This window comes from Octopus bimaculoides, chromosome 12 (genome assembly GCF_046866305.1).
Source record: "Octopus bimaculoides isolate indiv1 chromosome 12, ASM4686630v1, whole genome shotgun sequence".
Taxonomy (NCBI): Eukaryota; Metazoa; Mollusca; class Cephalopoda; order Octopoda; family Octopodidae; genus Octopus; species Octopus bimaculoides.
In genome coordinates this window covers 67,581,925-67,606,908 of record NC_142939.1, presented here as the reverse complement: position 1 = coordinate 67,606,908, position 24,984 = coordinate 67,581,925, and the positions used below count along the sequence as shown (strand labels likewise).

The following is a 24,984-nucleotide window of genomic DNA, read 5'->3' as shown; positions in this document are numbered from 1 at the left end:
ATTAAAGTCTTCTTGAAGTTCATTTGTTTGACCGTGATTTGATCGTGAGATGTTTGGTTACTCTATTACCAATCAATTAAATAGGCGTCACGGTTAATCCAAAAGCTTTAATTAAAAAATTTAGTCCAGATCTTGGTGGACGAACGGAATCGCTTGAACCGTCCAGGTGTTTTCGAAATATTCTGCCTCCCCTTCCCCTCTCTCAGTGACTCGTACGTCTGCTTTGAGATCGTCTGCTTTGAGATTGTCTGCTCTGAGATCGTCTGCTCTGAGATCGTCTGCTTTGAGAAGATGCACGTGACAGACATCCCCCTCTCTCTCTCTTTGTTAGTGTAGAATTTCTAACCTCGTTCCACTTTCTGACCCGAACCAGAGCAATCCCATAATTCCTGACTTTGCAAGTTAAAATGTCGGAATAACCTGGCGGTAAGTTTGAATTTTTTTTTTAATCCAAAACATCTGTTTGCCCTATTATATTTTTTGGGTGTTCTGAAAAAGAAATATTATCTATAATATATTTCTTATTTCAGAAGTAGCTAATTAATCTTAAATTAATTTGACTAACGTAATTTTTCCGTTTTGTTGAAATTGACTTAAAATTTACTCAGACGCTTATACGTGTGTTATTATATAAAAGTAGTCTTTTTCGAAATGAGTGTTATAAACGATATTTTGAGAAGTGTAAGTCATTTAATAAGTTACATTTACAGCAGTGACCTTGTTGAAGCTATGCCAGAACTCTTCAATCTGTGCAAGTTGATTTTGACAATTCCATCTACCACTGCTTCTGTAGAGCGATCTTTTCTGCATTAAGCAGAATCAAAACATACCAAAGAAATGCGACAAGAGAAAGAAGACTGTCTGGGTTAGCACTAATGTCAATTGAAAAAGATTTATTACAACAATTGATGAAAAGAGAAGATTTCTATGAAAATATGATAGATATATTGGCATAACTACAGGGTTTTACCCCCCCCCCCCAGACTTTGGGAGGTCATAACTTTCAGAAAAATGAATATTTTTTAATGAAATTTTCTATGCATATAGTATTTACTATGTAGAATCCGAATATACAAAAATTTCCGCTGAAAGTGTTTTGGAATGGGGGTGGGGGACAATTTTCGGAAATTCCAACAGAGTTCACTTAAATTCTTAACTTCCAGGAAAATTAATATTTTTTTGTGAAATTTTCTACAAATATACCTTGATGTATGTACATTTCGAACATGTAGGAATTTTGAAGGAAACTACTGCAGGTTATTTTTGAGAAGCGTTCCCCATTCGGTGGTGTTTCGGAGCAAGTCGTCCATAATTGTTTCATTTTTCTCTATTATGTGCATCCGTAGATTTGTAATGAAGTAATAGGCAGAAAAGAGAAGCCGTCATATGAAAACTTTCGTTCAAAATAAGATGCACACGATTTTTTTTTTCTCAATAGAAGTAAATTCCAAAGTAAACGTTTCTAGTAGAGAAGTAGAAGAGAACAGAAGCAGCGTATTACTTCATTACAAATCTACGGATGCACATAATAGAGAAAAATTAAACAATTATGGACGACTTGCTCCGAAACACCACCGAGTGGGGAACACTTCTCAAAAATAACCTGCAATTGTTTCCTTCAAAATTCCTACATGCTCGAAATGTACATACATCAAGGTATATTTGTAGAAAATTTAACGAAAAAATATTAGTTTTCCTGGAAGTTAAGAATTTAAGTGAACTCTGTTGGAATTTCCGAAAATTGTCCCCCACCCCCATTCCAAATTTTTGTATATTCGGATTCTACATAGTAAATACTATATGCATAGAAAATTTCATTAAAAAATATTCATTTTTCTGAAAGTTGTGACCTCCCAAAGTCGGGGGGGGGAACCCTGTAGTTATGCCAAAAATTTAATATATTAAAGGGCATATATTGCAGGTTTTGGTTAGTGTTATAACATAAGGTTCGCAGGAGAAATGGTTCGACTTCGTCACACCTAACCTACATAGGTTTTCCCTTTTATGCTGTTGGGTGTAGTCTATTTACGGCCGTAAATAAGTGTCTTGTTTCAATCTCAGAGATGTTGACTTCTGCTTCAACAATTTGGGGTGGGGGGGGCTTTTTACAATGTTGAATTTTCGCTGTTTTTCATTGTGTGTGTATTCATGTATATTGCGTGTATTTTCAATGTGTGTGCGTGAGACGTAGTCTTTTAATATACGGAGTTCAGTAAGTCTCAGAACAGTCTGCTTGAGAATCAATAATTTTCCCGGAATTGACAAGTAGCATGATAAAGCACCTCACTTGTCTTCGAGAGCGTAACTATCTAAAACCATGGCCATATAATGTAACTAAATGTGTTCTCTTTATTAAATCATTTCAAATTGATTCAGCTCAACCAATAGGTATAGGGGCTAATGCAGAATTGCACCCCATTGAAAAACGAAATTTTATGAAAAATTTTTTTCGGATTCCTATCTTTAACAGAGATTCCTAATATGCAAAAATATTAACATAATCCAATTTCATCTTCATTACTTTTCACTTATGATTATTAGACATTTTTAAGGGAGAGTGAGGATGGGAAAGTACTGACGTTTCGAAGAGAGAGAAAAATACAAACAACACACTTATTTCAGGCTCATCGCTACAGAGCCATTTTTTATTCACTGCTTATTCTAAGTCATGCGGGGGAGATTGCATATTCAGAATCTCCCGTATGTAAATACTAGGAATACGAAAATTCTTTTACTAAAAAATTGCTAGGGGAGGGAGAATTTATTGCATGCCCAACCCCAGAAGTCACTGCACGCCATATATATATATATATATATATATATATATATATATATATATATATATATATATATATATAGTGGTCCAAAAGTAGGTTAACAGTTATCACGTAGACACTTTAAATTTCTTTTAAAACATTTTATTATATTTAAATTTCTATCTTACAATCGTGTGCACTTCTTTGGGCTGTTCACACATGTCATAGTCATTGACATCTCATTTTTTTCAGTCACAGAAGTCTCAGGGCGTCCACAATATATTTTTTTGCCACCAAATGGGTGTCGAGCACACACTCACTGTTCGCTCATATCGTAATACACATGCTTACATGTATATATATACATACACACAAACATATATGCACACAAGCATACATACCATCAAATATGTATACGTATATGCAGTTAGTCACATAGGTAGACATGTAGATAGATAGAAAAATAGACAGACAGATAGATAGATGTCTGCTACCTTACTCTTTTTCATCACGTACATGAACCCTTTTTGAATTCCAAAATTCAACACTACAATCGCTCTGCCATTTCGTTCCTTGATGCTGGCGACCTTCGCATCTTAAATATCCAAAACCTCTCTCTCGCCTCACAATTATTCACGTCTACATTTTTCTTACAATTTTGCTTTTTTTCTGTTCTATTTATATTTATTATTATTTCGTTTTGTTTCTCCTTGCTTTGTATTTTCGTTTTAAATTTTACAGTAATCTAATAATCCGGACGAATCGTTGTTTCAAATGACATTTATGGCATAAATAGGTTTTGAAATTGTATCGCTTTCTCGCCTTTTTGAAAACGGTAAATGTCGCTTTATTGTCGACATTGTAATATTTAATGTGTCTTTAAGGAGAAAAATGTCAATTTAACAAAGATATTAGATATAAGTCGTTAAAAAATAACGATCCAAGTTCGCATCTAGAAAAATACTAATTCAGATTTGGGTTTATTTAGTGTACGGGAAAAACGTAGACGGAGAAATAGAGAGAGGGAGAGAAAGAAGAGAGTAATGGTGGTGGTGGTGGTGGTGGTGTTCGTTGTTGTCGTAGTCGCCGTCGTAATCGTCGTCGTAGTCGTGGTGGTGTTGGTCGTCGTCATCGTAGTAGTAGTTTTAGAGATGATTTACCGTGCGTGTGTATATGTGTGCACAATATAGAGTTGGGTGTAAAGCAATGGATCTCAGCTGGGGTCCACATGACCCTTGAGGACCTAGACGAGATTTTGTTGTTAAAACTTATCGGCAATAAACTGGTTCTACTTCTAGAATGCGCAAAATATTCAAAGAATCTTGTTAAACATTTCCTAAAAATATATTTCATTATAAAAATAGGATTTTGTCTTTTTAAGCATTGAATAGCTATGAGGGTCCATTAGAGGGAAATAGGAATCAAAGAAGTCCACAGACAAGAAAATGGTTCAGAACTACTGATGTAAAACAAGCAGGAAATATGAAGGGTCTTCCTTCGAAGTGGGTGGGGGAGGGGTGTAGCTTCTAAAGCTGTTATGGTTGAGATGTAGAGAACGGATAGAGGAATGCGCAAAGCTGCTAGAGTCCCTTTGACAACAGACTAAAATGGTCAGCTCTAATCTGGTTCGCGATGGTATCCTTCGTGTTCTAAAGGTTATGGTGCTGGATAAAAGCCATCCAATTAATCCCAAGGGTAAAACACCTGTCTTGCACTCCTTGGCCGTTCTACTCGCCACTACAAACTACCCGCCAAATATCCAACAAAAGTGATTTGACCAATAAAGAGATAATTTGATTCTAATCAGCTGAGCCGAATTGCTGCTCGATGGACTTAGCCGTTTCAGTTTCAAATGTATTTACAAACAAAACAGCGCCATACTCTCGCATTAGGATTGTGTTGTACTACATATAACAATGTAACACTATGAGACATCAACCGAAATATCGATAGACCGAAATATCGATGATCCAATGAAGTTTAAATTTCTAAGATGAATGTTAACTTAGAATTTGGAAATGTTGAATTTTCTTTGATTTATTTCTCGATTGGAACTGTTTGATCTTGGCCTCCATTAAAACTGTTAAAATTACAGAGAAAATAACAAGAGTAATATATAAATGTACAAGTTTTTCTGTTTTCGTAATAATAATAATAATAATAATAATAATGATAATAGTTTGGGTTTTCTTTTTAATTCAAAAAATTACCTCCCTTGTACACGCACTATGATGTCATGTTCCTTCTTTCCGGAAGTGATCGACCACGATCATGGAATCAAAATGTCGAGCAATTATCGCCGATGAAATTTTGCACGACAACTTTTTTGCAATGTGAAAAACTTGATAAATTTCAATAAATTCTTCAGAAGTCGATGACAGCAGCGAAACTATTGGCTGTAGTAGGGAGTGGGGGGGGGGGGGGGGGTGAGTAAGAGCTGATCTCGGTTTTCGAATTTGTTTTTTCTTCTCACATCACAGAGATAAAAACTCAACATGAAACGAATCAACCGAACAAATGAACTTTCAACTTCGTTCAATCACGTGTATGTACATATGTATATGGATGTCGTGGTCACGAGAAGCATATATATATACGACATGCAAATATGTGATATATATATATATATATATATATATAAACTTTTAATTTTTTATGCCTATGCAAATATATGTATATAGAATGAGATAGATTATATTAGATACATACATACACACACACACATACACGCACGCACACACAGATACATATATACATACATACAGATATATAAATACACAAACACACATATGCGCGCGCGCGCGCACACACACACACACACACAGACGAGCAAGAAAAAGGGAGTGTGTTGGCAACAGAAAAACAAATCAAAAACTTAGTTGTTCGCCATGGGGCTGACAATTAACGCACAAAATACAACCGAGTCTGCTTCCATTATAGAAATTAGTAAATTGCTGTTTAATATAAAAGTGAAACGCCACCACCTTCACCGCCACCACCACCACCACCATACATACACAGAAGAAGCATAGACATACGCACCTAAAAACACTTATACATTGATAGAGAGATAAATAGATACATACATGCATGCATACATACAAACACATATACATACATACACATGTACATACATACACACATACATACATTCATACAAACACACATACATACACACACACACAAACACCGAGTCACACCTCCCCTCACATCCCACCAACGTCTTCGATGACGAAATCAGTGAAAACACGAAGAAAATGAAGAATATTTCTTACAGTTGCTTAATATTATTAAATTGTTATTAAGATTGCTGAAAATAATTGAATTATGAAGTAAATTAATAAATTAATTAATATAATTAATAAAAGTTATTAGTGGTGGAATGTAAGAGGGGGGTCGGGGAGAGATTTGGGGTTTAGGAATATTTTGGAAGATTGTTGTCGCTCGATTCGTTTCTTGAAATGGTTGTTGTTTGTCCTGAGGTCATCATTCCATGATTTAACAAAAGACGTTCCAGCCGTGAACACCATGTATGTGTGCGAGTATGTTTGTATGTATGTACATGTAAGTATATATATATGTGTGTGTGTGTGTGTGTGTATATATATATATATATATATATATATATATATATATATATATATATATACACACATATATATATACACATATATATAGAGAGAGAGACAATATACATGTGCATATATATTTATACTTTTACACACACATGTATATGTGTGTGTGTGTGTAAAATTTGTTTTTATGTCAAATTATAATATAAGAAAAACAATCCAACATTAAATTGCGGAATTACGTAATATCGTTTAGCAGAATTATATATTTACTAATTTTACAAGGGAAAGATTGACAGTAACTTCGAAGTTTCAGTTTGCTCACTTTTATCACAAGTGTGTGTGTGTGTATGTATACACACACATATATACAACAGTTGTTTGGCCAGCATTTAATTGATCCATTCTTAGACTACATCATGGCAAAAATGCAATCTCTTAAATGTGATCCCTTGTCTGTGCAACCTTAACGAGTAGACATTTTCTCCTTTATTTTTTATTTTATTTTATATGATCATTAACCACCGGACGGAGCTATCAACTAATAGTTACTCGGAAATAAATAGTTTTGAACTCTGCATTTCTGACCCGCGTCTCTAATAAATTCGATCGTAACTTCTCAACACTTCACTCACTCCATCATGGTTGAAGGAGAGCTAATCGACTTTATTTCTGGTTTACTTGTTTATATGTTAGAAGTTCTGTGATGATGGTGGATTTTGCCATAAGTCATCTAAGGTTGCGTCAATAAAAAGCTGCCGAAACAGCTGTTGTGACTTTTAAACCCCACTTGTGTTCTTTATACATACGCTACACTTAGAACCACCCCTGTTGGATCTACAGTTTATATTGGATTGGGTACCTATCTGTACATATGTGTGTATGTGTGTGCATTTATATATATAGCTAAGTGCGTATATCTATAAATATGACTCTCCGTCACTTATGATGAGTGTGCCAGTTGATTCTATCAACGGAACAGCTTGCAAATATATAGATATATATATATTTCGGATTTTGTTTCCAAGATTCTTGATGTGAGTTTATGTGTTGAAGCATATTCTGTTGTGTCTGGGGAGAGTCATTTTCTTATTGTGCCTTAAAATTTAACACACTCACCGGTAAAATTTTCACTTCTTTTTTATTTTTCTAAAATTTCTGTTGCGTCTTGCAACCTTTTCAATAGTTTTGTGTATTTATATATACACACGATCGGTGACTGGCATCAGATGAATAAGGAAAGAGAAAAAAGTGCTCAATATATGCCTGTACATTGTTTGGGTGTTATTTCTAGCGATTAAGCAAGCTTTGTTTGGCCTCCAAATAATGGTGGTTGTTAGCGGAATACTGCAGAAGCGTGGTCTCTTGATTTGCAGGAAATATGGATATTTGAGACATTTGTAGATGTAGACATTTGTAAGAGGGGAGTATCACGGTTGGGTCGTCTTTGATTGTTGATCTTTTCGTTCACAACTAATTTGATCAACGGCAACTGTTCACAAGCAAGAATCGAAACCGTGACCTCATTGGCGCAGACAGACTTTCCCCCTCCATTTCTTTTTTTACTATAGGAAACAAATAACACAAAGCAGTAAATAAAATGATGATGATGATGATGATGGTGGTGGTTGTGGTGGTGATGGCAGCGGCAGATGTGGAGGAAGAGAAGGATGATGAGGAGGCAGAGGTTTGAGCTGTTTGTAGTGGCGTCTGATGATGGTGCTAATGGTGAAGACGATATGTGGTGGTGGTGGTGGTGGTGGTGGTGGTGATAAACCGTTGAGATAAAACCAATCTCAATGTTACAGATGCTGCTTTTCTTTTTGCTTTCTTTTCAGTTTTGTTGTTGTTGTTGGTGTTGTTCTTCTCAACTCACACACACCCCACCACCACCACTTCTTGGTATTCGTTTTCTATTGTTTTACATCTTTTTTCATTAGCTTTGTGGTGAGACCATCATCATGATGATGATAGTGGGGGATATATATATATATTTGCACATAATTGTGTGTGTGTGTATATATATATATATATATATATATATATATATATATATATATATATATGAATACGTAAGTACATATGTATATATAAATATATACGTGTGTGTATATATATACATGTAGATATGCATATTCATATAATGCATACATAACTGTATATGTATATATACAGATAGAGAGAGATGTATGTAAGTATATATATATATATATATATATATATATATATTTACATGAACATGTTTACCTTCTAGTAATTAAGCACATTAGCAAAACAACGTCATCGTCATCATCATCATCATCATCACTGACATCATCAATAGCTACCACATCGCTAATTAACCAATCTACTTCCCAAAGAATAAGACAAAAAAAAAACATGACAATATTTCTCATCTCACAGAGAACTCTGCAGACAAACTTCTTTACTTTGTAGGTGTTTGTGTGCATGTTTGTGTGTGTGTGTGTGTGTGTGTGTATACAAATATGTGCCTCTGCCTGCACGTATGCGTATATGTAGCTATATGTATGTATACGTTGGTAGGTGGATGCATAGATGCAGATGTGCACACCTGCATATATATATATATATATATATATATATACATGTATATATATACATGTATATATATATATATATACATGTATATATATATACACACACACGTTTTATATATATATATATATATGTGCATGTATACACACACGTACACACACACATATATATATATGTGCATGTATACACACACGTACACACACACATATATATTAACATTTATGTATATAATTTTAGGTATATATACATATTTATATATATAATTATGCATAGATCTGTGCTTGTATACACATATATCTGCATACAGGTGTCTGAATATACGTGTGTGTGTGTGTGTGTGTGTGTGCAGAGATATCTACGTTCATATTTATTAAAACTTGTTTTTGCATATATATTTACGTATGTATGCATACACGTACGTATGTGTGTGTGTATGTATATTTGTATGTATGTGTAGTCACTATAGTTGATAGGAATTCATATAGAAACGTATTTGAAAATATCTCCACCATCTCCACCAACACATGAACTCGCATCGTGTGAGAGAGAGAGAGAGCATAAAATATATATAATTGCACACACACACACACATATATATATATATATATATATATATATATATATATATACACACATGTATGTGTGTATGTATGTAATCCTTTATTTTGTTTTTTCCGCTGCCAGTGAGAATCTTTCAACAATTCTTTTAAAATATATGTCGGTCTCTAATTAGGAAATCAACTCGGTGTAAATAAGAGATAGTTTTTTTATTATTTTTTATATCTGTTTTTTTTTTAACTTTATTTTTGATTCCTGGCTGAAAGTTGTTTTCCAATATTTTATTATCCAGAACTGTTCCCTTTCTTGTATATATTTATTCCTCAATCTAATTACTAGTGTTAGGCAAAGCATTAATTCTTTCATATTTTCCCATCAGATTTGTTGTTGATGTTCATGTTGTCGATGTGTCTCACTTTTTTTCCTTTCTTTTTATTTTTTTTTTTTCTCATCCATATTGGTTAACTCTTGAAATAGAAAGCAGGAATCAAACATAAATTGCAGAAAGAAGATTTCAAGAAGAGGGAGGAGATGAAAAGACGAGAGGAAGAAAGAAAAGATCATGATGTATTGAGAAATGCAATTTGCATTTCGTTTCATGAAACCAGATTTTCGTATAATTACTTTCTTTGCCAATGTTGAGTGCCAATAGAAGGCAGGACTTTCCTACTGGGTCATGTTTTTATGATATTTCTGCTGGAGAGCAATTAGACTTTTATACGCCTGTAGATGTCAGCACTTGCCAACTGATATTACACTCGATCTCCGGAAAATATCACTTACATAGTATTCTGTGTATCTTTTAATAAATTCACCGAGATCTTTCCCCTGGAAAAATGGGGCGAATTATACGTGAAAATGTTTCACCATCAAGCAAAAATATATCGTTTTTGTACTAAATTACTGTTATATTATTGATGCTACAATCACCGAATGCTAGGTGCTTGGCATTTATTTGTGACACATTATTAAATAAACTACATTTGCCTCTTCTTTTCCATGTTATCTCCGTCAGCCGTGTGTATGGAATAATAACATCTCATTTCTTCTTCCATACAATAAAGACATTGATATTAAGAAGTGTCAGCTGGTTTAACCAATTTCCAACCAAATTCTGGAGATTGAAGTAAAGGCTGGCCTTATTAGAAATTGAATAAAATCCTCAGAACACCAGACGATAGGATTGGCATCTTGTATGTGTAGCAGTGATTAAATACTTGAGTGTTTTCCGGAAGAAATTTACTGAAGAAGCGAATCTAAGAGAGGGAAAAAATTTTTGGTTTGTTCATCTTTTTATTCTTTTCTTTCAATCTTTTATTTTCCACGAATTATTTTCATTCTTTTCTACAAATATTTTCCTTCTGACTCCCAATTCCAGTTGCACTTTGTACAGAAACACTTCGTTATATCTGTTATGAATCAAAGTGTATAATATCTTCATTATTCAACACCTCTTTTACAAAGAAGAACCGATGTAATTTCAGCAGATTCGCAACAAAATCATTTTTGTTTTTTCTTTGTTGCTGTTTTCTGGCCAGCGGGGTGGGAGTGTTTCTGCTGCCAATTTGCTTCCTATTCTTCTGAAATTTCGCCAAAACAGAACAGGTTTGAACAAACAAAACGTGAGAACCTCGACCTAATCGCTCGACCTTCAAGAAATAGCAACCAAACCACCCTCAAATCATGCATAATTAAAAAAAAAGAAAAGCAACTGGACAATCAGTTGTACAGTTAGACGGGATGGCCACGGTTTCTACGACTTTGATCATACGTTTATTCCACAGGGCTGACCTGGGAAAACCAACACCAATAGTAACAGCAACAACAACAATCTGACTATTAGAACAAAACTTAGAGGATGAGGAAGAGCCGAAATAAATGTGGTACTGTTTGCCATTCTACTCGTGACCACTTCCAAGAACTCATCCAATGTTCGATATGAGACAAACCTACAAGGAATTTAGTTGCATTCAAAGATGTCTTTGGATAAAACCAATAATGATTCTGAAAACTGAGGACGCTGGAAGGATAGTTTCAATCAATCGCACCAATATCGATTTTAGTCGATTATTGTCCAGTTATTAAACAGCTCTTGATAACGGACAGCATAATGTGGAACCAACTCATGATGACATTCTATATTTCCTTGGTTTCATCGATTAGACTGCGGCCAAGATGGAGCATTGCCTGTGAACGTTTCAGTGAAATATATGACGATGACGAGACGGAAGAGGAGGAGGGCGCTGGGGGTAGTGCCGGTTGTGGGGTGATGGTACTGGTTCAACCATGCTTGTGAAGGCGTAAAACATAGCAGAAAAGTGGAAACTGACCATAATTTCCAAAGAATTTCATTAATCCTTCAGTTTTTAAAACTATTTTGAACTGAGTGATCTCGACCTCATCAGGATCTGATTTCTCAATGGAATCGTCCAAATTTAGTCGAAGAATAGGAACAAAGATTTCCTTAAGATAGCCGAAAATAAGAGAGAAACTATAGAAGACGAGGGACACAAATGGTGGCAAGGAACGGCTGGAGTCACCAGTGGAACTATTGAGATCAAAAATCTCGTTCAAGAAAGTCTTTTAAGAGAAACTTCTCGTTAGATGGCGCTTTATTTTATAGATTTTGCTGATGAAATAAACAGATTTGGTAAAAGGTGGTGGTTTCAATCGCATCTAATATATTCAATATAATGTTGTTGCTATTGTTGAAGGCGCGTAGCCAAATGGTTAGGATGTTGCACTTACTATCGCAGAGTTCTGGTTTCGGTTCCCGGGTCGGGCAGTGCGTTGTATTCTCGAACAAAACATTTTATTTTACGCTGTTGAGTGAAAATAACACCTGAACTATTAGAGTTAATTTCAGGTATAAAATTGATACAAATTATAGAAACAGCGGCCCCTGAAAGAAAAGGGGCCACGATGCCTGTCAGCTAGTTAAATGTTTTTTTCTTTTATTATATTTTCAAGGTCTGAAATTTAGTGCCAAGTTGTAAACACTTGAATGGAATCCTAATATATTACTGGTATTGATTTTATCAACCCCATCAATGCTAAGGCGATTCAAGCGGGGTTTGAACTCGGTATTTCATTACTGTTTGGCATTTATGTCAATGCTCCACTCATTCTTCTCTGTTCATGCTTATAGCAATGAAGATTATTATTATTATTATTATTATTATCATCGGTATTTAGAATGTGAAGAATGTGGTCTTTTGAGAATATTGTTTCCAAGGAATATTCTCGAACAGGTATTTTAACGGTGAGGAAGAGAAAGAGAGAGAGGGGGAAGGGAGGGGGAGAGAGAGAGAGAGAAATGTTTCTTATGCCGACATTTTATGGAATAGAAAACAACGCAAGGTTCACTGAAAGTCGAACGTAGAAAAAGTAGATCTTATAGGAGCCATTACAGATGTGAAAAAAGACTGCCAATCCCACGAGATTCTCTGTAATTCGCACTTTTATTCTGTGGACAGACATTAACATCATACATTTAGTTCAGTCTCTTCGTATGATTTACTAAAAAGATATTAAACTTCAACCCAAGTCAAGAGGAAGAAATATCACTCCCTTGGTGCTTTTATTTATTACCAAAATTCTTTCTCTGTTACCAATGAAAATGTCATAAAGTGAATTGTTCAATTCAAATAACTATAGACTGGTTTATTGTTTATATTGATGAAGCTTTGTTAGGAGCATCCGTCTGTAGAGACCGATGATACATCGATTCGAAATCCTATACCTACAGGCGACCTATCAAAGTTAAGAAGGAATTCACAGAAGCAGTTAATCTGTAGAATCGAATTGTTTAAAACGTGTTCGATAGATTTAGTTGATGGGAATTGCATTTAATATTGATTTGTTGTTTTAGAAAACAACAACAAAACAACAACGAGACAAACTGAGATTGTACAATTTTCATATTTTACTTAAAGTATTTCTTGCCTCAAACAATCAGACTTCAACTAAAACCAATCAAAATTGATTCTCGGTTTAAATTAAATTTAGTTTTACAGTGAAACTTTAATGAGTAAATGTCCTCTTACGGGCTCTCCCACATCCTCCCCCACCCCAACCCCCATCAATGACTCGTGTCTACTTCGTCCACTCCTCACCCACCCACATCCTTTACCAACTTTCATCCTTATCAACTTCTCTCATCAAAGACTCTTCATATTTTCTTTTACTCCACCATCTCGTTAATGTTTCCATGGTATTAATTGACCATCGCTTAATTAACACAACATATCTTACATCTTTCTAATTTACAAAACATTCCACCACCACCACCACTCTCTCCAGAACCCTCTCGGGTTAATATGAACCAATACTCAAAGATCTACCTTCTATGCTGAGAATCTTTGACAAATAATGTACTTTTCCTTTGACCATCTGATCATCTAAACGGGAGACTGGCGCCATCTTCCCAAGGTGTAACCCTCTCCACATCCCACTCATAACCCAAAGCCTCGGCCCGAAATAAACCCTAGGGACTCGCATACAACAGTTGACAGCATCGGTGAGAAGACATCAACCATAAAAAATTCACAATCGCATCGCCGGCAAGAAGACGATCAAGTGCACTAAGTATTTTTTTCATTTAATTTACGACCTTCAAAAACTCTCGACTCTGAATTTGGGAAAGTTACAAGAGACCCTCACTCTGTTTAACTACTACCAACGAACAGTGGTACGTCGATATGGATGGGCAGTCAAAGGCCTGTATGAACAGAGAGTCATAGGCCGGTATGAACAGAGAGTCATAGGCCGGTATGGACGGACAGTCATAGGCCGGTATGGACGGACAGTCATAGGCCGATATAGACGGACAGTCATAGGCCGGTATGGACTGAGAACCGATCAGGTCTCAAAGCTTCCTTTCCATTTCTATCAATTGTAACACTCCAGAATTAATTATATTCCTTCGGCTGCTCTACATTGATAAGGGGCAAACACCTCGAAACTAGTCTGTAGGGACCCGTTTTGATATGCTTTTCCTTATGTGTGTGTGTGTATATATATATATATATATATATATATATATATATATATATATATATATATATATATATATACATATAATGAAATTTTTAATTTAGTTCATGGGCCCCCAGTAACACCTTTGTGGGCACCAGGAGTCCTAGAGCCCAGGTTGAAAAGCACTGGTCTACACCATAGAAATCTATGGATGTTTTAGAGAATCGCTAATGCATATACAAATAAGTGAATGCAGCATCACAGCGCTTTAGCTGTTATTTCTAGCATTGCAGGTGTTCCAACACCCTCCGTCGTGTTTGATGAGAATTGTAGTTATCCTTTTTGGTGATACTTTGCTAAACAGCTGCCTAATTCAATTATTTGGATGTGTGTGTGTACATGCTTGCAAATAAGTATACATGTATGTGTGTGTGTATAAAAGAATACATGTATGTGCGTGTATGTATATATATATATATATGTATGTATGCGTATATGTATATATACACACATATATATATATGAATATGCATATATGTGTGAGGGTCTTTGCAAAAAAATGTACATACATATATGTATACCTACATATACTCTGTGCATATATATATATATATGTAATATGCATATATGTATATGTGTGTGCATACAAACACACATATATAGTTATTTGTATATATATATATATATATATATATATATATACATATATACATGTATGTACACACACACACACATCGTATCTGTCGATATATGTGTATATATACACACATATACATGTATGTACACACACACACACATCGTATCTGTCGATATATGTATATATATATATATATATATGTATGTATGTATATATGTATGTATGTATATGAATCAGCGTAATGTGATATACAGTTCATATGATGTTATGTAATATAATATACGGTGCAATATAACCGAGTCAATGTTTCTTTATTTGATGGAGTCTAAATACATAAACCTGAGATTATTTAATAGAAAATAGAAACTCTGACAAAAGATTGGAGAGGGAAAAAAGACCAGATTTATTGATATTCATCAGTTGATGTCTCCATTCAGTTCGACTCCTTATCTTTCAACAACGCAACTTTTATATGTTCTTTAGACATGTTAAAAATAGCAGCCAGATCTCCCTCAAATCACAAGTGACCTCGAACACAAAGAATACATGAGATTAGGTTGTCTGGTTGAAAAATGGGCGGGATGGTCATAGCTAGAGCGCCTTTGATCATAGGTCTTCTGGGGTTTTTTTATCATAGGTCTTCTGAGTGACCAAGGGTTAAAAGAATAAATATAGTTTATATTGATTTTAAATCAGTCTAAAATAATCACACTTTACTATTACATTTTTATACAGCAGGCGTCCCAAGGCAACTTTTCGCCAGGCCTTCTCAACAAAACTCTCTCTCCCTCCCTCCCCCTATCCTCAGTCCTCCTCTCTTACTTTCTCTCTTTCTCCCACTCTCTTTTTCCCTTTCTCAATCCTCTCTTCTTTATCTCTCTCCTTTCTCTCTGTCTTCTCTTTCTCATCGTAGTTTCGCTAAGGAGGCATAATAAGCCACAAACATGTTCAATGTTGTTGCCCTTTACTAAACACAGGCTAAACACACACACACTAATATAATCTACATTCAATAAATTTTAATTAATTAAATGTAAGAGTTGTCTTCTCCTGTCTTTATCAATAATAATTGAGCTAATTAGTGACCAGTAAGAACGTCATTAATTAAATTTTCATAACTTCTTGCATCAAGTGTGTGTATGTCCATGTGCATTTTTTTGAAATATCTTCTCTCTTTTATCATTCACTTGCTTCAGTCATTAGGAGACTGCGGCCATGCTGGAGCAGTGCCTCCGAGAATTATTAGTCGAATGAAGTGACCCTTAAGGCTTCTACTTATTCCAGCGGTCTTGTTTGCTGAGCCTCTAAGTTACGAGGACGTAACACACCAACACCGGTTGTCAAGCGATGAGGGGGGACAACCACTGACATGAACGTGTATGTACACGACAGGCTTCTTTGATCAGCCAGGGGCTGTAATAGAATACACTTGCCCAAGGTTCCACGTAGTGGGACTGAGTGACGCGCATGCACACTAGCGCCCACATACATACACACGCACACTTACATCCACACTCTCACACACATGTAGAGACATACGCACACCCATATCCACACGAACAAACACATACAAGCATACACACGCACACATATACACACACACATCAACACATGCATACAGATCTACATATACATACAAACACGTACACACGCAAATATACATACATCGACACATTCAAAAACGGCTTTATTTCTAAAATTTCTTGTACTGATTGTCTTAAATATTATCAAAAAGCGTTCCAATCATGACTACACCGCCCTTTTGTGAAGATGGAGGTGCATATTGCAGGAAATTTAGTTACTATTTCTAGCAGTTCGTGTAACTTGAAAGAGACTGACGGGTCAGATGAACGAAATGGCCAAGAAAACCATGGTTATCTCCCTTACATCAGTCGTTTCATTTTCCCTGGTTTTTCACGAATCAAGGAGACAGAAATGCACTAATGTTGCAACTTCCATTCACTTCTTCCCACTTTATCTCCTCTCGGCATAAGATTTAAGAAGACATTAAGTTTTTGGTAGAATTGCACACATTCGGTTTTGATTTTGGAGAACATAGAGGATCATGTGCCTCAGCCTGTTTTTAACTCGTGTGCCGCAGTACATATGTGTATTATATATGTTTCACGAGTGTGACGTGAATTTGTACAGGTATGCTTAGAGAATTTGGTTCAAGTGTATTTCGCTTCGGGAAAACTAAAATGCATCCAACGCCAACATAGAACAATTTTTAATACAGATATTTGTGTAGTTTTTAAAAAAGTTGAAACTTACAAAACGATTTCGAGGCAATTATCAAATTGATTGAAACTAACAGAATACCTGTGTGTGTGGTGAGAATCTTTTTAAATAGATTTTTGGCCAGTTTTTTTTACGGAAACAAGTTCATTTTATTAGTAACAATAAAGTACAAAGAAATAGAAAAAGACAAAAGTAGGGGATGGAGGGGGTTAAGCAGCAGAAGAGGAGGGGCAATGGGGCCGCACACTCTAGAACAAAGTGTGTTCACTCACACTCCGCAGTAATAAACCGTGATGGTGTTACTTCAGAGAATGGCTAGAGACACTCGCTACCGCAGCCGCTCCACTTCGCAGGGCTCGATTCTCAAACGGGCTGCCGTTATCCCGATTTTGGCGAGGGAATCAGTTGCGCGGTGAACAAGAACACCTGAAAACTCGAGTCAAGGACTGGCACAAACTGATAATGATCAATCAGGCTCCTGTATTTTTATACTTTTCTCTCCTTTGTGTTATGGGGCCAGAGAATGTTTGGCTGCACGTTGCGTCCTAGACTAGGGACCTGCCTTCGTCGTATGGGAAGAGCACTATTCTGTTGTGACGCTTACTGTCCCCACGGTTGAGACCTGCTGACTCCTGCTGAGATGGGAACCCTGCCGCGTTGAGGCTCCTTCTAATTATGTCATTCAGTGAGGTGTCACCGCGAATAAGGCCGCAAGCTTGGTCCTCAGGCACTCCGTTGTGACTTTCAGGAGGATTGTGGAACCAAGAGTGAAGATGGCATCTCTTAGTGTCAGACACGCCCCAGCCAAGATGGACTAGATGCTGAGTACTAAGTCCTGGAATTCAGCGTCACCACAGCTCAGGTTTATCACCTCTGATTTGGACGGGTTGATCTCAAGCCCAAGAAGCTTTAGGGATGGAATAATCTACTGACGGTCCCCAACAACAGACTCAGCAGATACTGAAGGGTGAGCTGACAGATCGGACAACATCGTCGAAGCCAACACAAAAAAGGAACAGACCAAGAAAGTTACTTTACTGGACACCTCTGGAAGAAGCGATCCTATTGTCAGCAGCCATGATTGAGCTGCGTATACCATAGGAGAAGTATGAAAGGGGATGTAAGGAGGGAGGGCGTCTTCAAGATGTGACCACGCTCTGTGGAAGGCGTTTTTTCAATTCAGCTGCAACAGGATGCAAAGTGATGAGGGAGGTGTTTGCTGTATGTAGCTTCTGGCAGCGTTACCAACAGCCTCACATCGATCCTTGACTCCCACTCCTCAGTTGGATGACGCTGAGTGCCTCGCTCGGGTCATCCTTGATCCATTTACAATCTAACCTGTTCGTAAGCAGGATCAAATGACCATCATACCATACATTTGTATCCGCTCATAGTGCTAACCCCAGAGAATCGGTGCAGGGATTGACACAAAGAGAGGTGGAAGAAATTGCTACACTTAGAGCACTTTCTTCCCTTCTTCAGTGTTGCACCGGTGTGACCTTGCTCAGCTCCCTGCGTTGTAGAGGGCTGGCGGAGAAGCGAGGACATACGTAGAAGAGGTTTGGAAATAACCAGAGTTGTGTGTGTGTATATATATATATATATATATATATATATATATATATATATATATATATGAATATTAATATTTCTAAGTTTCTCTACACTAATTTAAAATGGAAATGAAATTGTTAGTCTCCTCGCAAAAATAATTGACAAGAAGCAGAACGGTTTAAAATACCTGTTTAGCTTTGCTACAACAATACAAGTTCAAACGTTTCGGTTTTCTTCACACCATTGTACGTTATCTGTTAACAAACTCGAAAACGCAGCCATTATTTTTAAACAGTACGATTGTTGTGCAGAAGATATGAAAATAATAACTTTGTATTAAGCATTGATGAGAGACTGATTATTCATAATACTGATATCGTTTTATTCACTCGTTTTTCACATCAATCATCTCAGTTTGCAGCTTTGTTGACTATTGTGCTCCAATTGAGAAGAAAGCACAAAAAAAATCGCTGTGTCTCAACTTGCTAATTAAACAATTGCGAAAGACAGAACTATTACAAAAAGAATAGTTTAAATTTGGAGAGTATCTCTATGTTCTTATTAGGTCCGTGTTTTTCCATTTTCTTGCTTGTTCCTAATAGAGAAGATTTGGTCAACAGTGTTTGTCGCTTGCACCCAGCAAAGCCAACTTTTAATACATAATTTTCGCAACTTTATTGGAGCGTTGAGAATTATCATTTGAAATAAACTTCATCCAAGTTGTAATCTTCATTTATTTCCTTCATCCGTTAATCGCAGGAGCCGCTGCTACGCTTATTAACTTTTATACAACTCTCACCAAACACAGTAAAATACGGTGAAATAAAGTTTGAAGACCAAGTCAATGGAGATGAGTCAGAAAATAAAATGAAAGAACAATGGTAGAATGAAGGACAGAGCTGAAAGAAAACCCTGTTAAGTCAAGTTTATAAGAATGAAGGATGTATTGAAGCAAATGAAATGAACTTGTGTAGAAATGAGAAAACAGGGATCAATGTGAAACACAATAATGTGACGCTGACATTGAAACCAACCAAAATAGAAAAACAAAAGCGATGTTGGCAGTTTGTTAAAATGCGTTAATTATAATTAAATTTGATTAGCTTCTACAACACTTCTGAAAGAATTCTTTTACCAAAAGAAAACTCGAATGATTTGTTTTGATTGTGTCACAAAGGAGATTAAAGTTGTCGAGGTGTCAGGAATATCTTTGGTTGGAATAATTAAAGAAATTTAGTTCCTGCACAGCTTTACCATTATGTTCTGTTGTAGAATATCCAAAGTTACTTTCTGAACACTGAGGGACTAATGACAATTTGCTCTAATGTGGGGCTTATGTAGTGGCTGCTGGTATCTCCTGGGACAATTTCAAAAAAGTTAGTGACAATCTTTGTTTAGTTGACATTTTGAAAAGAAAACTCTTAGGCTTCTAGCACAAGACGACAAATTTAAGGATAAATGGAATCACTCAAATGTACCCAGTTGTGTAGTCCTACAAGAATATGAACCATGGAGAGAAAGAAGATGGAGTAGACTTCAGTAGGATTTGAACCTTGTTGTTATGAAGCTAGGTCACTAAATGCCACAGCACTTTAGCATATTTACCAGATCAGTTGAATGTAATCAGCAAATTAATGGAAAAAGGGGGTTTTTATCATCTCATGCGATCTGTAGCTAGAATATCAAATATGATGGACTCCTCACTATAATATATAAACGGAACAAATATAGAAAAATCGTTTGTTTTTGTTGTTTGTGTGAGAGTTGTGACTGGTGGTGGTGGTGGTGGGAATGTTTACATCAATGATAATAAAACTGTCCCTCAAAAGGCCAGTGTAAAAAGACCACTGAGCGACCAACAGCAGTAAAAAGTTGATTGCTATCAGTCGAACGATCAGACATGCAATAAAATTAAATAAATAAATAATCAGATGTGCAAATAGAGTGAAAAGAATTTGCAGAACATCAAATATTTATTTGGTGCAGCAAGTCTTTTAATCAATGTCTGCTACTGAGACATGTTTAATGGAACTTAAAATGAAAAAACAAAAACCAAAATAGCATGAGGGCAGGAAAATTCTTTGGTTATGAAATATCAAAACAAAAATATTCCAAATTGGAAATTTTGTAAAAAATAAATAATTATATAAATTAAATTAAATTAAAAAACATGAAATAAATCATTCTTTAAAGATGGAACTGTTGTAAAATATTCGAGTGGGGTGGGAGTGTTAAATATTTGATTGTGGCGGTAGTGGTGATGTTAGAACATGGCATGTAAATAATGGTTTCTGTCTCTGGCATATCACAAGTTTGTAATGAATGAGTAGAAATAACTGACTCATCTCAGTATATAACTGGTATTAACCCAGACAAATGAGAGATAAACACCTCTCTGGTGAGATTGGTTTCAGGTGTTTTAGCTCTTTGCATCCAAATTGTACATCAACTTTGCCTTCTCTCTTTGTTGCAGAACAATAAAGAACCAACCAATAACTGGAGCCTCTCTCTCCCTCCCTCTCTCTCTCTCTCTCTCTCTCCAAACCAAACAGCTTGGCTGTGTGCCAAGAAGTTTGCCTCCCAGGTCAATCCCATTGCATGGCACCTTGGGCAAGTGTCTTCTACTAAATGCTTCAGGCTGACCAAAGCCTTTCGTCTACAAAGTAAAATAAGTCCATCGTAGATGTGTGGTGGTGGAGGGAGGGGGGTCTCTTTGCGTCTGCATTTCTCTCTCACTACCAGTGTTGGTCTGTTGATGTCCCCATGAGTTAGCAGTTCAGCGGTACCAGGCTTAAAGAAAAAATACTGGGGGGGGGGGGGGTCGATTCATTTGGCTGACATTCTTCAAAGTGGTGACTGAAAGCAAAAAATGAAAATATAATCCACTAATATAGAATGGCAGATCCATTCAGATTTGTACTTAGATGCAAACATGTTGATTGAGTGAGTGAGTGATCGATACATACACACGAGGGGGTGCTGAAAATTTCCTGGCTTTGGGTAAAAGAAAATACAGGAGGATCAATTCATTGAATATATTCCCCTCTCAGATTCACACACTGATTGCAGTGGTCCTTCGGTTTTTCTAGGCCCTGTGAAACAACTCAGAAGGTTGGGCCTCCGACCAGGCCTTTCGTGATACTCCTAAATCCAAGAACTTCTCAGCACCCTCTCATGCATTCGTGTATGAATACATATGTGCATGTATATAGGAACATAGCATTGTGCCAACAAATTAAACCAGTAATTAATCAGAAGTTAATGCCTTCTTAATTAACATAAGGAAAACAAAAATGTAATTAATAATACCTCAGTGGAACTCAATGATTAATATTAATTTCAAAACAGGAGATAACTGAAGGCATGTTTCAGTCTTATAAGGAGTTCTTGCATGATTTCCCTTCGTAAGAAACCAATCAACATATTACTGATACAAACTGTTGAGAGAACAGGAAGAATTTTGTCTTATTTCCTTTTGGAGCTCCACTGTGTATATTGCTTTGTTCTTGGACAGTTCCAGAAACAGCAATTTGTTTTGGAGATAAGGTTGGCTTTCTGAAGAAAAGAGCCAATGTGGATGAAGGAATGGAGAGAGAAAAAGAGAGATCGAGATTATATGTGTGTGTGTGTATATATATATATATATATATATATATATATATATATATATATATATATATATATATATATATATATATATATATATATATATATATTCCTTGTCACTGAGCAACAGATTTCGAAAATCAAATTCTTTTTTCTTCAGGATATACCATTTCAGCGACAAATTTACAAACATACACTCCCATTTATATAGAGATCTTTCTGATGCCCAATTGAGTAGGAGGGCAGAACGGTGACCAAGGAAGCTGTGGGCACAAGCCTGGGTGAAACTGACCACTGGAGCAGATCTTGGTGGTAGTAAAAGAAAAACATATATGATATATAAATCAATTTAAATAGCTTCTTTTTTGCCTGCTTTTAGTGTTGTTGTCTTTGTGGCCATGTGGGTAATTGTACCTGCTGTATTACACATCCTGAGCAAGGTTCAATCCCTTCCAGGAGCACTATCCTTCGTGTTTATAAAAATTTGAAATTTTTTTAAATAAAATATTTATTTCCCGCACTCCACTGCTCTTGTAATTCCTTGGGAGAGTTACAGATTGAAACCCTCTCCCAGTGCAATAAATCCCTACTTACTAATCAATGTCCTTACCTACAAACGCATCTAAACAGGTCCCCAATTTGAGATTAATTACTGAGCTACAGCTGTGATGAGATAGTTTTATGTTTTTTTTTTTTATCTTTAGTTATGATAGATTTAAATATCTCTTAATTTACTACATTAATGTTGGGTGTCTTGTGGGTAGAGACATTAGATGGTCACATTGAACATCCTGGGCAGGGTTCAATCCAACCCAGGGCCTGCATTAAGGGGTCTTACTAAAATTTTTCATTTTTTTTTATCTCTAGAGATAAAAAATGAAAATGTTTAATAAGACCCCCTGTAATTCCTGGCAGAGATTAGAAACCTCTGCTTGTGTCTTGTTACTACTTTTAAACACCCTTACCTACTGGGCCACCAAAGCAGCAACAATTTTTATAAGAAAATTAAGATACTTAAATTTACTTCAAATATTGTATAAATATGAGGGTGATGGTTGCCTTGTGACCCCTTCTTTGCACACACACAATATTTTTGGTGAGTGAAATTTGGTTGCTTAAATAAAAGTATTTAATGTCTTTTGTAATTTCTAGCAGAGATTTGAAACCTCCACTTCTAAACATCCTGACCTGTTAAGCCACCAAAGCAACAACAATCCTACTGCGAAAATGAAGATATTTAAGTTTATTTTAATTACTGGGCTTACTACAAAGAGTTGAATGTGATTTGGTTACTATGTCAAGTCTGTTTTATGACTCCCTTCTTCACACACAATCTTTTTGTTGATGAAAATTTGGTTGCTTAGATAAAAATATTTAATAAGTCATCTTGTAATTTCTGGCAGAGACTTGAAACCTCCGCTAGAGTATTTTGTTATTATTCATAAGACACCCTTACCTATTGGGCCATCAAAGCAATAACAATTTTTATAAGAAAATTAAGATATTTAAATTTATTTCAATTATTGGGCTTACTATAAAGATTTGGAGGAGATTTGGTTACTATGTCAAAGCTGCTTTGTGGCCCCTTCTTCACACAGACAATCTTTTTGCTGGGGGGGAAATTTGGTTGCATAAATAAAAATGTTATTTAATAAGAACCTTTGTAATTCCTGGAAGAGATTTGAAACCTCCACTTGTTATATTACCACTTTGCAACACCCATACCTACTGAGCTACCAAATCACCAATAATTTTAATAAAATCAAGAAATCTAAATTTATTTCAATTAATGGATTTACCATAAAGATACTGGGTCATGAAAGCAGCAACATCTTAATGAGAAAATTAAGCTGTAGAAACTCTGCCAGATCAGATTGGAGCCTGGTGCAGCCTTCTGGTTCACCAGTCCTCAGTCAAATCGTCCAACCCATGCTAGCATGGAAAGCAGACGTTAAACGATGATGATATATTTTTATATATATATATATATAAAAATGAGAGTCAGTCAGTCAGCCTGCCTGCCTGTCTGTGTGAATCCCTAAAACTCGAGAACTAAGCAACCAATTTCATTCAAATTTTACACATGCCTTACTTAGGGTTCCAGTTGTGTTTTAGTCAAAAAAAATTATTAACTTCTTGCAGAGTTCGAGCACATGGCAACATAATATCTCCTCCACTATTTAAGTATTACGTGTCAAAGTGAAACAAAAACACTCATGTCAAATACTTTCACTTTAAAAATGAAACTATTCCACTAACTGAAACAATCACATTTCGATACTGTAGTGACAGATACTTTCAGAGAAAGAGAGAGAGACAGAGATGTATATGTATACATATACATGTACACCATTTCGATACTGTAATGACAGATACTTTCAGAGAGAGATGTATATGTATACATATAGATGTACACGTATATGTATGTATATATATATATATATATATATAGATCTATACATACATGTATATGTATACGTATGTGTAGATGTGTATATATATATATATATATATAGATGTACATGTA

General features: G+C 35.8%; 1 long non-coding RNA gene across 2 annotated transcripts; it reads left to right on the top strand.

Annotated features, from left to right (window-relative positions):
• Positions 1-20,016, top strand: LOC149133135 (uncharacterized). Of its 2 annotated transcripts, XR_016243896.1 has the most exons (3): positions 1-426; positions 9,920-10,721; positions 19,611-20,016. It is a non-coding gene; the product is annotated as an uncharacterized LOC149133135 (long non-coding RNA). The 2 variants fall into 2 exon arrangements; XR_016243895.1 differs by lacking the exon at positions 19,611-20,016 and having other exon boundaries at positions 9,920-12,098.
• Positions 20,017-24,984: the final 4,968 nt, after the last annotated feature.